The following is a 3,605-nucleotide window of genomic DNA, read 5'->3' as shown; positions in this document are numbered from 1 at the left end:
AAGGAGATGCTTTGGAAGGGCCCATCTAAGATTAGAAATTGTGTTGGGTACTTTGGATGTATGCAATCAAACACTGTGCAATGAGCTTCTATATAACTTCTGTCACTACCTATCATAGCAGAGAAGCCATGGTAAAGGTGAATTCTCAACATACAAATACATGTCCTACTCTCAAAAAGAGCAGTCAAGCTCCTACAACCAGTCTGCAAAAGGAGAATGGCATGTGTGAATTTTCTCTTTCTTCTGAATCCAGGGAGTTAACATATGTATCTCCAGTCCAAAACGCAGAATTGTAAAATACAAAGACATGATTTAAATTTATACCTTATGTACTGGTCATTGAAACCCAATCATACAGAATTAGAGAGAAAAACACACTTCTTACAAGTAGAAATAAAGCACCTCAGAAAGAATCAATGGAAAAGAATTCAAACTAAATTGGAAACTCAGTTTTTAGTTCCTGCTCTATTCGTAGCAAGCTATATATCCTTAGGGAAAATACTTAACTTTTCTGACTAGTCTGTTTTCTCATATGTCAAATGATGGTTGTGATGAAAACAGGTTCTTACTGTGCTGCATGGTTGTAAGTTGCTTTCACATACTTTGACATAACAGCCCTGTGAAGTTCGTTAGACAAATACTATTATCCTCATTTTAGAGATGAGGAATTCAGAGAATTTAAACGACATGGCTGACATTCATACAACTACTAAACTGTAAATTGATATTCAAATGTAGGTCTTCTAAATCTAAAAACAATAGTCTTTCTGTTAAGCCCTATTGCACAGGAAGATCCCCAATATGATTCAAAACCTATGATACTGTGAACAAAATTCCAAGAAAGGGAGATTAAATTATTTGTGTGTATATACAGAGATTAAGTCCTTGGTTTTCATTTTCGTATCCTTACCTATTTCATTCTTAAGACAAAGGCCATAGAAGTAAAGTGAGAATAAGCTGACATCAGAAACAGGAGAAAGGGTTATATAATTACATAGAAGAGAGAGGGATTAAAAAAAAAAAAAAAAGAAGAGAGAGGGATATAGTAATGACACATATTCAGAACACAACAAGGGGGTTGTTGAATGTTTTCAAATAAAATAAATTTTAAGGTTTTATTTATTCATGAAAGACACACAGAGAGAAAGAAGCAGAGACATGGAGAAGCAGGCTCCTCACAGGAAGCCCCATGCGGGACTCGATCCCCAGAACCGGGATCACGCCCTGAGCCGAAGGCAGACGCTCAACCACTGAGCCACCCAGGTACCCAATTAGAATTTTTATAAGCCAAGGAATTATTTTATTCCAGTAAATTAGTCTCCTTTTTTTCCTTTGCGAAAGATGTCTTAAGTACTTTGATTAAAGGATTGTTTTGTTTAATTTCCCCCCACTACTCCATCACAGGCATTTTTATCATCTCAAAAGAAAAGCCTGCCGTGAATTGGACTTACAGCATAAGCAGTTACTATTACAAATGTCTTCCCCTTTTCAGTCATCATCCTCTTGGGATCTACCAAAGTAATACAATGAAATAAGTTAGCATGCTTTATTGGTCCTGTGGTCTAAAGTGCTGCCTATTTTGAGAGAAAGAACCAATATGTAAGATTTGTAAAAGTTACAGGATGAGGGGTGGGCTGAAGGGGGGGAGGGCAGGTTATATTACTTATTTCCTTTGTGAACTGACTTAATCTTATTCTATATAGATGTAAAATTTCTAAAATGAGTTTAAGGCAGCCTGAAGTTAAAAAAAAAAAAACCACATAATTAAGATACTATAACTGAAATAAAATCAGCTTTATTTTTCTCTCCATCTTCATTTTCAAGGGAAATTTAAAGTGATGGTGTCTTACTTCCTAAAGCAAATAATAGTGGAAACATATTTCATCTTAAATACACATTTTAAACTGTATTGAATACAAATTTAATGAAGCTTAATACATTAAATTAAATAAATTAAATATAAATTTAAAATGTATTGCTTGTTTTACCAACAATCTGCTGGCATGACTGAAGAAGGTGAACGGTAGAAAGAACATAAGAGTTTTGTTTCTCTGATACCATCATTGTTGTCACCCACTTTATGAAAAAGTATTAACTGCCTAATTGCAGAAGTAAACATCCACAAGGATTATAACTTCTTTAAAAGTTGACTAGAGGAGGCGCTTGGGGAGCCGCAGGCTTTGGTGCAGACATGGCCAAGTCCAAGAACCACACCACTCACGACCAGTCACGAAAATGGGACAGAAATGGCATCAAGAAACCCCAGTCACAAAGATACGAATCTCTTAAGGGGGTAGATCCCAAGTTCCTCAGGACTTGCCGAGAAGCACAACAAGAAGGGCCTGAAGAAGATGCAGGCCGACAATGCCAAGGCCATGACTGCACATGCCAAGGCTACCAAAGCCCCTGTCAAGCCCGAGGAGGTTAAGCCCAAGATCCCAAAGGGCGGCAGCTGCAAGCTCAATCAACTTGCCTACTTCGCTCACCCCAAGCTCGGGAAACATGCTCGTGCCCACATTGCCAAAGGTCTCAGGCTCTGCTGGCCAAAGGCCAAGGCCAAGGCTCAAACAAAGGCCCAACCAAGGCCCAGTCTGCAGCTGTGACCCCGGCTCTGGCTCCTGCTTCTACTCCTGCAGCACAGGCTCCCAAAGGTGCCCAGGGCCTCACAGAGGCTCCAGCGTAGAGGCTTCTGCCTGCCAGTGTGAGGACAGAAGGCCTGGTATGACCCCTGGGCTTCTGTCTGCATGGGCCCGGTGTCCTCCTGTGCTATTTGTACAAATAAACCTGCGGCAGGATCTATAAATAAATAAATAAATAAATAAATAAATAATAAAAGTTGACTAGACCTGGTCCTTACTATCATGAAACTGAAAATGAAAACAATAGGTCAAGTGAGATGTGAGCATCTCTTCCTTGGTCATCAGGAAGACTTTGTGGATGAGCTTTGTTTTCAGGAGATTTTTAAATAAAGGAAATTGATATGGCTAAGTAGTTGTAGAATAAATAGTGTTTATTAAATCACATTGCTTTGGAGAGATTCAAGGGTGGCAGTGATTGAACTAGTCCAGCAGTTTGGCATTTGTTGGCAGCCAATGGAATAACTATCTTCTGATAGGGAGTGAAGATGGGGAATGAACATGGAAAGTCTGCCTACAAAAAAGCTTCTGAGAACATAGCCCAAACTACTTTTCTGAAGAGATGTAGCTCTTCCCATATATGTAAAGTTCACAAAGGGTAAGAAAAGGACAGAGCAATCATAACAGTTTAATCAAGATAAACAACCAAATTCAAATAACTTAGTAACAAATATTTGCCAAAATTTCCCTCTTTAATGCATGTATATTAGCCAATCTTAATCCAGTTTGTGCAAATAGATGGCATAAGTCACTCTAATTATTAGGATGCTGATAATGATATAAAATGGTTTAAGCCATTCTGATTAGCAAGATGCTATAAAGGATAAAAAGAATAAACTATTAATAAAATGTCAAATCAAACGTTTGTTATAATTGGAGTTAGCAAGGTAATGTGAAGATTTATTTCACATTTTCATTTTAGTGGTGTAGGATTTAGTGTCTTCCAATATTCATTTCCAGACTTAGAAA

The 3,605-nt window shown here is 37.9% G+C and overlaps 1 pseudogene; it reads left to right on the top strand.

Annotated features, from left to right (window-relative positions):
• Positions 1-2,191: 2,191 nt before the first annotated feature.
• LOC100686587 lies at positions 2,192-2,683 on the top strand (annotated as a pseudogene).
• Positions 2,684-3,605: the final 922 nt, after the last annotated feature.

This window comes from Canis lupus, chromosome 8 (genome assembly GCF_011100685.1).
Source record: "Canis lupus familiaris isolate Mischka breed German Shepherd chromosome 8, alternate assembly UU_Cfam_GSD_1.0, whole genome shotgun sequence".
Classification (NCBI taxonomy): Eukaryota; Metazoa; Chordata; class Mammalia; order Carnivora; family Canidae; genus Canis; species Canis lupus.
The sequence above is the reverse complement of the archived record's forward strand: the minus strand, read 5'-3'. Positions and strand labels throughout refer to the sequence as shown.